Genomic DNA, 14,424 nt, shown 5'->3' with positions numbered 1-14,424 from the left:
TCTGCTGTTGTTGTACCTGCAGCTTCCTCTGAAGTGACTTAGGAGCTATCTCTCATTTTTAAATTTGTCTTGTAAACAGCAAATGTTTTTTTTTTTAATTCTGATTAGCCATTTCCATGTTATAGATGAGTTTATCACATTAACATTCAAAGTTATGATTATTTGTGTATTTCCCTCCCTCATATTTTTCCTTACTATTTATCTTTCTCTCCCTCTTTTTACCCTATCTCTCCTCAGAGGCCTAATTTACTTATTTACTTCTGACCATGCCTCCCTAATCCACATGCCTTATAAGAATCCATCCCTTATCCTCTCTCCTTTCCTTCCTTAATCTACCCACCCTTCTAAAAGTGCCTACCTTATCTTATCCCCTTGCCCTCCTATTTCTCTTTAAGTTATGAAGAATTTTATGCCCTTCTTGATATATGTGTTATTGCCTCTTTAACCTAGTTCTGATGTGAATAAGGTTTTATGACTACTATTTCTCCACCGCTGCTTGCCCTCCACTATAACAGTCCCTTCATTCAAGCCTAATTTATATGAGATACTTGCTCCATTTTACCACTCCTTAAACAATTTTATTTTTAGGATTATCTATTCTGTCATACTCATCTCAACTCCAAATCTTCTATCAATGAATGTTCTTTCTAACTATCCTAGTAATAATGACATTCTTAGTAGTTACAGATTAATGTTTTCCCATATAAGAAGTAAACAGTTTGATCTTATAAAATCCCTTATAATTGGTCTTTCATGTTTACCTTCTTATATTTCTCTTGATTCTTGTAGGTCAAATTTTCAGTTCAGTTCTGGTCTTTTCCTCAAGAGTACTTGACAGTCCTTTAATTCATTAAACACACATTTTTCTTTGAAGGATTATACTCAACTTTGCTGCGTAATTCATTCGTGGTTGCAAACCCAGCTTCTTTGCTGTTCCATGCCCTTTCATCTTTTAATGTAGAAGCTGCTAAATATTGTGTTACCCTGATTGTAGCTCCGCAGTACTTAAATTGTTTCTTTCCAGTTGCTTGTAATATTTTCTTCTTGATCTTGGAGCTTCAAAACTTAGCTACAATGTTCTTATAAGTTTTCCCTTTGAGATCTCTTTTAAGTTGCAATTGAAATATTTTTTTCAATTTCAATTTTACTCTAGTTCTAAAACTTCAGGGCAATTTTCATTAATACTTTCTTTAAGTATAGTGGATAGACTTTTTTTGATCATAACTTTCAGCCAGTGTAAAAATTCTCATGTTTTGACTCTTCAGTCTAAACCAGATTCTAGCTCATTTCATTTTGTAAAGAGATGTTTCACATTCTCTTCTATTTAATTTTTATAATTTTGTTTTATTGCTCATTGGTGTCTTATGAAGTAATTAGCTTCCCTTTGCCCAATTTTAATTTTTAAGGAGTTATTTTCTTTCATAAATTTTTGCCAATTGGTTGACTTTATTTCCATAGTTTTCTGGATTTTCTCGCATTACTCTTATTTTTTTCCTAATTTTTCCTCAACCATTTTTATTTGATTTTTGAAGTTCTTTGTAAGGTCTTTCAAGAACTCTTTTTGGACTTTTGACAATTTCATATTTTTTTGGAACTTTAGTAGTAACTATTTTGACTTCACTGGCTTCTTCTGAGTTTCAACATCTTCTCTATCACTATGGCAGCTGTCTATGATTATTTTTCTTTCTCTTTTGACTATTCAGTTTTTTGTTTGTCTGTTTATTTGTTTCGGGGGTTTTGTGGCTTATTTCTTGGCTGTTAACTTTATGATAGAGATCAGTTCCAGTCTCAGGCTTCAGGTTTTTTGTGCTATTGTTTTGTTTTGTTTTTTTAAATCTCTATCTGGGGGTCTGACCTCAGGTACTCCTCTCCACCCCTAAGCCCCAACCAGAGCCTCCATCAGTTCTTTCACCAGAAGTACTTTTTCTTTCTGCCATTCCTCTGGCTGATGAAAGCTTTAGCTCACCCCTCTGCCCTGGAACTGAAATCAGGAATGCCACTCTCCTGCAAGTGACCGTAGCCACCAGGGTTCCCACCCCTTTGTGACCACACTCACCAGCATGGACTCAATGTACCTGAGTCTTCTCCCAATCAGCCACCAACCCCCACACTGTTTATGTGGTGGAAGTTCCTGAAACTGAGGCTACAGCCTATATAACTGCCCCTAGGGCTTCTTTGTTGATTCAGAGGTATCTGCCAAGAGGTATTTGCTTTCCAGCCAGTTTGACCACCACTGTGGGAGGTTAGTTCTTTCCTAAGGTCCTCCAAAGTTGCTCAGGCTGTACAGACAACTGCTTTACTTTGACTTTTAATTATTTCTGCCACTCTAAAATTCACTTTGAAGCATTATTGCGAATTGTTTTTAAGGACATTTGAGGGAGCTAGGTAATTTCCTGCCTTATTCTGTCATCCAGCCATTCACCTTCTCAGCTGAGGGAAGGAATGATTAGATTGAGAGTCTCTAGGTAGGGAGGCCAACCAGAAGACTATTCCAGAAGACTACTCCAGTATTCCTTTCAGATGTTAAAAGTCTGCAGCATGGTGTTTTCTGTATGAGAGGAGAAAAATGGACATATATACAAAAAACATTCTGAAAGTAAAAATTAAATGATGACAAAAAAATTGGATATGTGTAGTAAATGAAGAGTCAAGAGGAACACTGAGGTTGCAAGCCTAGATAACTGGAAGAATATTAGTAATGTTGAGAAGAAGAGAGGGCTCAGCAGGGGAGATGATGTTTGGACATTCTGATTTAGAGACTCCTACAGGACATCCACTTCAAGGTCTCCACCGGTAAATTGGTGTTGATAGACTTTGTTCATTCTTTTATACACACTGTAGAAGCACACTAAAACCAACTTTTTTGGTTTATCTACAAATATGAAGAAACAAATATTTCTCTGGTCTAAAAACCTTTTTCAGACTTTTCCCAGTTTGAAAGCATATAGAAGGGCAAGGAAAAAAAAGCATAGGGGATCCTCTTCTTAGCGAAATGTATTAAGGGTGGAAACCAAACTTTGAACAAAGAGTGCCTGTTGCCTACTAATAATCACAGATTCCCCCACTCCCTGAAGTGATTGGACATGACCCACTTAAGAGTAAAGTCCTCTTTTTTCAATCAAGGATCAAAACATTGATCAAAAAATAACAACCTTAGAAGACTTAAAGGAGAGTTATCAAAGTAGGAATGCAGGAGCTCTTTAATAGATTAAACAGTTATTGTTTTCAAATATTAACTCTAAAATGTATTTTAACATATTGTAAACTTATATTTGTTCAAGATTCTCTTAAATGTCATACAGATTGCCATAGGGGTAGCCCAAAACTAGGAGAAAAATATTATTTTTCTTTAATAGTATATATCATGTTGCACATACGTATCCTATATCAAATTGCTTACCATTTGAGGGAGGGAGGAGGGAGAAAATTTGGGACTCAAATTTTTAAATGAACATTAAAAATTACTTTTACATGTAATTAGAAAAAATAAAATAATATTTATAATATTTTTAATTTAAAAAACAGTATATATCATGTATCCCACATTAAAGATCTACATTGATACTTTATAACTCATGACATGGAGAATAGGTTAATGAAGCACAAGACTTAACAAGCTTGTAAAAAACATATATCTGCCCTAACAAGCAAAAATGTTTTGAATATAGGCCTGAAAATGCAATACATTTATATTATCCAATATACAGCCTAATGAAGTTCAAAGAAACCCATCACCAGATAATTAACCTCTTGGTTGTTTTCTTTCAGCCTCAGTACCTAATTATGATTTAATAAATTTGGACCACTTGGAAAAACTATACAAATGAAATAAGCAGTCTTCAAAATATTGAAATGACATGCCCTGTGATTATTTTCTTTCTTTCCTTGCTTCCTTCCTTCTTTCCTTTATTCTGTCTTTCCTCCCCTTCTTTTTCCTTCCATCCCTCCCTACTTCCTTATTCCCTTCCTTCTTATCTCCCTTCCCTCCTTCCTTCTCTCCTCCCTCCATCTCTCCCTTTCTCTTTCTTTGTGTGTGTGTTCACTTGTGTGTATGTGTGTATATGTGTATTTTCATATGTGTTGTTTAATAGATAGATAGATAGATAGCCCTTTACTTCCGGACTTCTGGGTACTCTATCTGATCATCAATAAATATACAAAATCCCTAACCAAAGAGCCAATATGAGTCTCTCAGATCTGTCTTGCCGCTTAAATGGTGACATTCAATGTGTGCAACCAGAAAGTTCCACAGCTGAATTCTCTCTTATTGCTAGTTTGATTTGTGAATCAACTTTTCAATTCAGTATTCCAGCTGATCCTTCATCTCCAAAAGATATTACTTAAATAATTATGATTTAGTTACTTAGTGCCTACATATGTCATCAGTATATAAGCCTGTTTAGAAAGATTATTAAAGTAGGCTCTCAATATCATGAGCATTTGTAAAACTAAAAGTTTAAAGAGCTCCATCCCCTGCCATTGACCAAATAGTCTTATCTTGACTACCAAATAACTACAAAGTCAGTCCTCTGAAAATAATAACTTTTCACTGACTGCAAGATGAATTACATTGCTCTACAATTAAAATTTTAAATGCATAAAATGTTATCACACTTAAAATACTTTCCACTCTTTGCTCCAGATTGCATTAGGTGATAACTTAAAAAAAAAGAGTTCTGTTCTATGTTAGGTTGATCTCGAAAAATTAAGGACAGGGAAGAGGATTTTCTAATTCTGACTGGAGCTTCTGAAAAATTACCCCAATGTCCTGAAGTAATAGTTATGTGGGAAAACCATGCAGGAGTTTGTTGGGAAATATTTTCCCATTCCAACTTTCTATTTAAAAAAAAAATTCTTCCTTCTGTTTGATTTCATAAATTTTGGGGAATTAGACAATTTATATATGAAGGTTTCAGAATAGAAATATCTTGGGTTTGTGTGTGTGTGTGTGTGAGAGAGAGAGAGAGAGAGACAGAGAGAGAGAGACAGAGAGAGAGAGACAGAGAGAGAGACAGAGAGAGAGACAGAGACAGAGACAGAGACAGAGAGAGAGACAGAGACATAGAGACAGAGAGAGAGAGAGAAATCACTTTGCATTATAGGCATCATTATTTATATTGTAACTGTTTTTCTAAGCCTGGAGTCTAAAGGAAGAACAAATGATATCCTTCATTTTGCTGACAGCCATAAGAGTTGTCATTGTTATCTGAAATAGGCAGGGTGTTCAAAATCAAAGACTCTCAGAATGGGAACAAACCTCAGAGGACATCCACACCAATTATCATTTGAACATAGCTTCCCTCTGAAACCTCCTTGAAAAGTGGTTATCTACCCTTTGTTGTAAGATCACTATGGAGAGTGGACCTACTAACTCTGAAATAAAAATTTCATTTTAAAATAGCTATAATTATAATTAATGTTTTTTTTCTTATATTGAGCCTAAATGCCTCTGAAACTTATTCCTTGCTTTCATTCATATCTTCAACAGAGAGTATAAACAAGAATACCTTTGAACCTCACTGTGTTTAAAAGACTATTATAAGCCATTTCAAGATTAAGAATTGGAAGGAACCTTAAAGAACATCCATTCCAAGTGCCTCATTTCCTCTATGATAAAGGAAACATGATCTGAAAGGACACATTAACAGACAAGGTCATATAAAATGACAATAGAACTAAAACTTAAACCTAGGTCCTCCTTAAACCCAGTTTTATCATACTATAATTTCTTGTTTTACAAGCTTTCAAATACTCTAAATTCCTTTTTTTTCAATTAATGAAAATATATACTTCATCAATTTTACTTTAATCTCCATTGAAAAAGAAAGAAAAAAATTATTGCAACACACACACACACATACACATCTCAAAAAATAAATTCCACTCTGGGCAGGTCCAAAAGATAAGTGCTTCAATCATTACTCTGAATCCATCACCTTATATCATATTAGGAGTTGAGTAGTGTATTTCACCAAAAGGCCTCTGGAATAATGCTTGGTTATTGTATTAGCAGATGTCTTAAGTTTTTCAAAATTGTTTATCTTTACAATGTTGGTGCTAATGTATAAATTATTCTCCCGGTTCTCTTCATTTTTCATTGTATCAGTTCACACAAATCTCCCCGGGGTTTTCTGAAACCATCCTTTTCATCATTTCTTATGGTACAATAATGTTTTATTATGTTCATATGTCATAATTTGATAAGGAATTCCCCAATTGTTAGAATTACTTCCATTTCTTTGCTACTACAAAAAAAGCTGCTATGTGTTTTTTATACACAAGGTTCCTTTTTCTCTTTTTCCATCTCTGTGAGGGGTATAGAACTAGCACTAGTATCACTAGATAAAGCTAGATCACGTTTTCAAAATTTCCAGAATGGCTGGACCCACTTTACAATTCTACTCCTCGCATTAATGTATCTGTTTTCCTTTGATAAGCTCTTTAAAAAATGTTGATGGTTGTAGTAGCCTAAAACAAACTGATTTTTCAGGAAATTCATGATGCAGAAAAAGTTTAGGTAGAAATATTTATCTCATCCATTATCCAAATAAACATACACACACACACACACACACACACACACGCACACACTCACACACGCAAACACACGCACGTGCACATAAACTCCTGAGAAATCTTATGTATCAAGAAAACTTATGACTGATATTTGTTCTTATCTTCCATTCTACTTTTTCAGAAGTACCACTGTGTTCTTTCTTTTAGTTCTCAGTCAATTATTCAAAAGTCCTAATTTAAATCATAGTGAATAGAGCTGTAATTTTGGAAAAATCAATCTCTCTGAGCCTTATTTTCTTCCTCTATAAAAGGGAGGAAATGATATTTGTGCTATCTGCCTCACAGAACATAAGACTCAAACTAGATAAAATATATAGAGGGAACTGTTATCCATGAAGTGTTATCTAGCATAAATTTTCATTATTATGTGGCTATATTCTAATTTGAGCGTATGTCATTGTCTCATAGATGTCAACTTTGGTTCTGAAATTGCTGATATCCTTATAGAAGTTATAAAGTCTTTATTTTCCTGTGGATAAGTACTTTATTTTGGCATTGCTCATGTCAAAGGAGGTGAAACATTCTCTTCACAAGGTCAAGAACCTTGATAAAATGAATTTTCTTGATTTAATTGTTGATTAATTCATTCAGGACCAATTTATAAGCTACTAACCTAGGCCAAGAAATCTGGAAAACTGAAAAAACAAGATCCTGGAGACTAGTTGTACAAAGGAAAAGACACTGACACATATCTTTCTCTTAGCAAATGCTATCACCATAGTTTTTGCAACTAGCCCAAAGCATATATTTAAAGAGTTTTTATGAAGTGTTTGTGATTGTTGATCTGTTTAATTCTTATGCCAAACAGTTTTCTGATGAACACAGCATTGTGCTTTATGCAACAATGGAAACGTCAAAATTATCACCGTGAAGTTCCTAAGACTTGAGGGAGAATAAACTAGGATGGTACACAGATAGAAGATGAAATCTACCACGTTGGAATTATAACTGGCAACATTAGGAGACAAGCCCAAACCACCATTAGAAGAAGGCAATATGCTATGGTCCAAGATGTATCCTTAATGTTTTGTCTCAGCCCTTTGCCCTTAGTGTGATGACTGGTCTTCAGTTCAGTACAACCAGCAGAAATTGACTGTGCAATTTTCTGTTGTGTTTATTGTACAGGCTATGTACACTCTAGAGGGTTCCTTCAGTGCTACACTGTTGTACTTCTTGACCCAGTAATGTAAGGGCCTATTTTCCACAAAGTCATCAATACGAACAGGTCATGTTCCTTCATCACAGTTAGACATGCCATCTGCTACCATTGTACTGATGTCTAAAAGAAGATTCCAGGTATCTTTAGGTATTAATCATTCATGATGTTCAAACAAAACTTTGTTCCACTAGTCTAGGAATTTAAATCTACCATTAAGTACTAAATTCCATTGGGCAATGGCCATTTCTAGGTCTAATCCTTTTTGTCCTGGATTCTTTGCAAAATTGCCAGGTAAGTTTAATAAGAAAAAAAATGTACTTGGTGGTTTGAGCAGCAAAAGGTAAGTTGAGATTTGGGGTTTGAGGGAAGGTTTCCCTATAAGTTTTCCTGATGCCAGCCAAACTGATTGACTCCTTGGTGGCTTAGTTTTATTTTTCTTTTCATGCTTCTCTTGATTCTTATGTTTGAAAGTCAAATTTTCTATTCAGTTCTGGTCTTTTCACTGAGAAAGCTTGAAAGTCCTCTATTTTATTGAAAATCCATATTTTGCCTTGGAGCATGATATTCAGTTTTGCTGGGTAGGTGATTCTAGGTTTTAATCCTAGCTCCATTGAGCTCCGGAATATCGTATTCCAAGCCCTTAGATCTCTTAATGTAGAGGCTGCCAGATCTTGGATTATTCTGATTGGGTTTCCACAATACTCAAATTGTTTCTTTCTGGCTGCTTGCAGTATTTTCTCCCTTGACCTGGGAGCTCTGGAATTTGGCAACAATATTCCTAGGAGATTTCTTTTTGGGATCTATTTGAGGAGGCGATCGATGGATTCTTTCAATTTCTATTTTGCCCTGTGGCTCTAGAATATCAGGGCAGTTCTCCTTGATAATTTCTTGAAAGATGATATCTAGGCTCTTTTTTTGATCATGGCTTTCAGGTAGTCCAATAATTTTTAAATTATCTCTCCTGGATCTATTTTCCAGGTCAGTGGTTTTCCCATTGAGATATTTCATGTTGTCTTCCATTTTTTCATTGCTTTGGTTCTGTTTTATAAGATCTTGATTTCTCATAAAGTCACTAGCTTCCACTTGCTCCAATCTAATTTTTAAGGTAGTATTTTCTTCAGTGGTCTTTTGGACCTCCTTTTCCATTTGGCTAATTCTGCCTTTCAATGCAATCTTCTCCTCATTGGCTTTTTGGAGCTCTTTTGCCATTTGAGTTAGTCTGTTTTTTAAGGTGTCGTTTTCTTCAGTGTATTTTTCAGTATTTTTTTTTGGGTCTCCTTAGCAAGTCATTGACTTGTTTTTCATGGTTTTCTTGCATCCTTCTCATTTCTCTTCCCAATTTTTCCTCTACTTCTCTAACTTGCTTTTCCAACTCCTTTTTGAGCTCTTCCATGGCCTGGGACCAGTTCATGTTTTTCTTGGAGGCTTTTGTTGTAGGCTCTATGACTTTGTTGTCTTCTTTAGGCTGTATGTTTTGGTCTTCTTTGTCACCAAAGAAAGAATCCAAAGTCTGAGACTGAATCTGGGTGTGTTTTCGCTGCCTGGTCATATTCCCAGCCAACTAACATGACCCTTGAGTTTTTCAGTGGGGTATGACTGCTTGTAGAATAACGAGTTCTATGTTCCACATTTGGGGGGGAGGTGCCAGCTCTGTCACACCAGCACTACTCCTTCCCCAAGAACCCCCAACCCGGACTGGGCTTAGATCTTCAGCAGGCTGTTGCACTCCTGCTCTGATCCGCCACTTAATTCCTCCCACCAGGTGGGCCTGGGGCCAGAAGCAGCAGCAGCTGTACCTGCTCCACCTCTGCTGTCCCCGGGGCTGGAAGCCGAACCTCGAACTCTTTCCACTCCTGCAGCTTTTCCCACTAACCTTCTCCACAGTCTTTGGTGTTTGTGGGTTGAGAAGTCTGGTAACTGCCGCAACTCACTGATTCAGGGCGCTAGGGCCCCCTCTGCCCGGCCCCTGGTCTGGTTGATCCATGCCGCTCAGGCCGGGCTCTGCTCCACTCCGTTCCCAGCTCCCAGCTCCCAGCTCCATGTAGGATAGACCTCACCCAGAGACCATCCAGGGTGTCCTGGGCTGGAGCCCTGCTTCCCTCTGCTGTTTTGTGGGTTCTGCTGTTCTAGAATTGGTTCAGAGCCATTTTTTATATGTTTTTGGAGGGACTCGGCAAGGAGCTCAAGCTGGTCCCTGCTTTCCAGCTGCCATCTTGGCTCTGCCCTCTGCAAAATTGAAAGTATACTGGTAAAAATCCATAAATTGTCCTGGCTCTTTCAACTCTTGTTCCATCTTGGATACCTGGGCCTTTAGCTATTCTATACTCTCATATCCTAATTTGGTCATGCCATCCATGAACTCTTGCTTTGAGAATTCACACTGTGTTGCTGCTCTGAACTTTGAAGCCACGATTAGTACACTAATATTGGCTGGGTCAAGTGCCAGGTTATCACAAAATTTCTGTATGCCATCTATACCAATTTTACTTTCATCTTGAGAATCTTTGTATCTATTGTATAGCTGTTCTAACTTCTTTCTGTCTAAAGATCCTTTAACACTTTCTTGTATATAAAGTTTAGGATTTTGAAAAAAATCTTACTTCCAGTCATTTTGAGACAGAAAACTCACAGCTCTTTTTTCACTAGGGTGTGAAGGTCACAAACTGATGAACTTGATTTTTCTGCAATGATTTCAACTTGTTCATGTTGGTGTCCTCCAGGCCTCTCTTCTCCTCTCCTCCCCCTCCCTCTCCTCCTCCTCCCCCTTTACTACCTCCTTCTTCTCTGCCTCCCCTGCCACCACCTCCTCCTCCTGCTTCTCCTCACCAGCTCCTCAGTGAATGGACAGCAGCAGCTTTGGCAGCCTATGGAACCATTTTTTTATTAGTATTTTATTATTTATTTAATATGTTTAGTTTTCGGCATTGATTTCAACAAGATTTTGAGTTACAAATTTTCTCCCCATTTCTACCCCCCCCACTTATTAGAATATATTCTAATTTTACCATTCCCCAGTCAGCCCTCCCTTCTGTCCCTCCACTCCCCCCAATCCCCTTTTCCCTTACTTTCTTGTAGGGCAAGATAGATTTCTATGCCCCATTGCCTGTATATCTTATTTACCAGTTGCATGGAAAAACAACTTTTTTGTACATCTGCCTTTAAAACCTTGAGTTCCAAATTCTCTCCCATCTTCCCTACTAATCTGCCCTCCCTAAGAAGGCTAGCAACTCAATATAGGCCATATATGTATCATTATGCAAAATCCTTCCACAACAATACTCATGTTGTGAAAGACTAACTATAGTTTGCTCCCTCCTATCCTGTCCCGCTTTATTCAATTTTCTCCCTTGACCATGTTGCTTTTCGAAAGTGTTTGTTTTTGATTACCTCCTCCCCTATCTGCCCTGGGTTCTATCATCTCCCCTTTTATCCCCTTCCCCCTTCTTTCCTGGGGGTAAGATACCCAATAGAGTTTGTATGTTATTCCCTCCTCAGGTCAAATCTGATGAGAAGATTGACTCATTCCCCTTCACCTGCCACCTCTTCCCTTCCAACAGAATTGCTTTTTCTTGCCACTTTTATGTGAGATAATTTACCCCATTCTATCTCTCCCTTTCTCCCTCTCTCAATATATTCCTCTCTCATCCTTTAATTTGATTTTATTTTTTTAGATATCATCACTTCATATTCAACTCAATCTGTGCCCTCTGTCTGTATATATATATATATATATATATATATATATATATATATATATATATATTCCTTTCAGCTACCCTAATACTAATAAGGTCTCATGAGTTACACACATCATCTTTCCACATAGGAATGTAAGCAAAACAATTCAATTTAAGTAAGTCCCTTATGATTTCTCTTTCTTGTTTACCTTTTCATGGTTCTCTTGATTCTTGTGTTTGAAAGTCAAATTTTCTGTTCAGCTCTGGTCATTTCACTGAGAAAGCTTGAAAGTCCTCTATTTTATTGGAAATCCATATTTTGCCTTGGAACACTATGCTCAGTTTTGTTGAGTAGGTGATTCTTGGTTTTAATCTTAGCTCCATTGACCTCTGGAATATCATATTCCAAGCCCTTCGATCCCTTAATGTAGAAGCTGCTAGATCTTGTATTATCCTGATTATGTTTCCAAATACTCAAATTGTTTCTTTCTGGCTGCTTGCAGTACTTTTACCTTGATCTGGGAGCTCTGGAATTTGGTGACAATATTCCTAGGAGTTTTCTTTTGGGGATCTTTTTCAGGAGACGATCAGTGGATTCTTTCAATTTCTATTTAACCCTCTGGCTCTAGAATATCAGAGCAGTTTTCCTTGATAATTTCTTGAAAGATGATATCTAGGCTCTTTTTTTGATCATGGCTTTCAGGTAGTCCAATAATTTTTAAATTATCTCTCCTGGATCTATTTTCCAGGTCAGTGGTTTTTCCAGTGAGGTATTTCACATTGTTTTGCATTTTTTTATTCCTTTGGTTCTGTTTTATAATATCTTGATTTCTCATTATGTCACTAGCTTCCACTTGCTCCAATCTAATTTTTAAGGTGTTTTTTTTTTCTTTTGGACCTGTTTTTCAATTTGTCTAATTGTACTTGTCAAGTCATCCTTCTCTTCATTGGCTTTTTGGAGCTCTTTTGCCATTTGGGTTAGTCTATTTTTAAGGTGTTATTTTTTCCAGTATTTTTTGGGTCTCCTTTATCAAGTCATTGACTTGTTTTTCATGGTTTTCTCACTTCATTCTCATTTATCTTCCCAACTTTTCCTCTACTTCTCTTATTTGCTTTTCCAAATCCTTTTTGAGGTCTTCCATGGCCTGAGACCAATTTGTATTTTTCTTCAAGGCTTTTGATGTAGGCTCTTTGAGTTTGTTGATTTCTTTTGGTTGTATGTTTTGATCTTCCTTGTCACCAAAAAAAGATTCTAGAGTCTGAGTCTGCATGCTTTTTTGTTTCCTGGTCATGTTCCCAGTCAACTACTTGACCTTTGGACTTTTTGTCAGGATATGACGGCTTGTAGAGTAGAGTAGTTTGCCCTTTGGCCCAAGCTTTAGGGGCTGTACTGTTCTTTTCAGAGCTACTTCTGCTCTACTGTCACTGCAAGCTCTGCAACAGCAGCACTCCTCCTCCCCCAAGAACCACCAACCAGGATTGCAACCCTGAACTGAGCAGGGCAAAGCAAGCCCTGCATTCCCGCTCTGGTCTGCCACTTGATTCCTCCCATAATGTGAGCCAGGGACTCTGGAATCAGCTGGTGCTGGAGCTATGGAAGCAGCTGCAGGAGCTTCCTGCTGCTGCTACCACCACTGCCGCACTACCTTTTCCACCCCAAGGGCTAGGGCCGGACTGCTCTCTAACCCAATCTAGCAGTTTTCCCACTAACCTGCTCTGTGGTCTTTGGCATTTGTCATTTGAGAAGTCAGATAACTGCCACAGCTCAATGATTCATAGCCCTCAGGCCTGCTCTGGCCAATTCCTAGTCTGGTCTGTCCTGGCTTAGCCCATGCTGGCCTGTGCTCCACTCCTGGCACCGTGCCATATGAAAGACCCTTCCCAGTGACCACCCAGGCTCTCCTGGGCAGGAGATCTTCTTGCCTCTGCCATTTCATGGGTTCCACAGCTCTAGAATTTGTTCAGAGCCATTTGTTTTACAGGTGTTTGGAGGGATTTGAGGAAATCTTAAGCAAGTCCCTGCTTTCTAGCCTCCATCTTGGCTCTGCCCCTCCTAGCCAAGATTCTTTAAGGTAACCAAATATTCCATAGCACATCCATTAGACAAGCTTTGGTTAATAAACCCAGACATGGAGTGTCACAGTAGTTTTTTCATCTGCTCTTTTAGTCCCATATACCATATTGTAGAGATTCTTTGATAATAATCTTTTCCCCTGCAGCAGAACCAACATAGTTCTTCTGTCACAGCTACAGTCAATATATTAATCTCTATCCTCAGGCAAGGATGTCCTGGAACCAGTTCTTGGACCTATTGTTAAATTTTTGGTGTATTTACACTTGGAAATGGTAAATACTACAAATCAGAGTTTTTGGTTGACTATTTAGACTTAAGAAGGAGATTGAGAAACCACTAATGCATTTTAAACTTAAAAGTATGCCGTGCATTCATTTCTGCCCCTAGAAAGCTGGTTGTTAAACATTTAGCAACACTCCCTTTGTCTCACAGCCACCCTGCCTTCTGTGTATTAGAGATGGCCAACCATAAGCTTCCCTCTAGAGAGAGGACTACATCTAGTGTTCTAGGTCAATAGCTCTAAAGTTCCCTATAGCTCTTCTCATCCTTTTCAGCCATGGGCTATGGAGCTTTTCCTCTCAGCAGGGATACACTAGAAGTTAACAGAGGACCAGATTTGCTCTTAGAACTATCTTCTGTTTGATTGTTCTCTGTACTTTTGAAAAATTAACTGCCTTCTATGCCTTAGTTTTCTCTTAGTCTTTTGGTTTCACTGGTAAAAACTCATTTGAGTTCTTGTGTCTCATAAGAGCCATTACCACACTAAGTATCTCCAGGACTCTACTTCATTAGGTGAAAAAGGAGCCAGGAGATACTGTGGTAAGGAAATTATTTTAACTGAATGCTGCAATGCTCCTGTTCTGTGCAGATAAGTGTCTTTGATGGATAAAGAAGGTTGACTGGTATGTTGATATTGCTCCCACTACTCCCTAGTAAGA

The 14,424-nt window shown here is 37.6% G+C and overlaps 1 pseudogene; it reads right to left on the bottom strand.

The window, feature by feature from the left end:
- Positions 1–7,708: 7,708 nt before the first annotated feature.
- Positions 7,709–10,440, bottom strand: LOC118834478 (annotated as a pseudogene).
- Positions 10,441–14,424: the final 3,984 nt, after the last annotated feature.

The sequence above is a fragment of the Trichosurus vulpecula genome, chromosome 1, assembly GCF_011100635.1.
Source record: "Trichosurus vulpecula isolate mTriVul1 chromosome 1, mTriVul1.pri, whole genome shotgun sequence".
Lineage (NCBI taxonomy): Eukaryota > Metazoa > Chordata > Mammalia > Diprotodontia > Phalangeridae > Trichosurus > Trichosurus vulpecula.
This window is presented reverse-complemented; position numbering and strand designations above follow the sequence as displayed.